We start from the raw sequence: 221 nt of genomic DNA on the forward strand, positions 1-221 counted from the left end.
ATTCCTGCTTACATATATCTTCCTTCTTCTTCTTCCCGTGTAACTTAGTTCTTTATAAAATCGTCTCTTATCTGCAGATAATATGCATAATTCACATGAGCCATTTGCTATGACTCCTATTGTAAAACATTTGAGTAATAGTTTTCATTGTGCATATTAATCTTTTATTTTGGAAATACTGTTTAATCACATTTTATGTGAAATTTTCATAAAGAAACTAT

Source organism: Penaeus monodon, chromosome 21 (genome assembly GCF_015228065.2).
Source record: "Penaeus monodon isolate SGIC_2016 chromosome 21, NSTDA_Pmon_1, whole genome shotgun sequence".
Taxonomy (NCBI): domain Eukaryota; kingdom Metazoa; phylum Arthropoda; class Malacostraca; order Decapoda; family Penaeidae; genus Penaeus; species Penaeus monodon.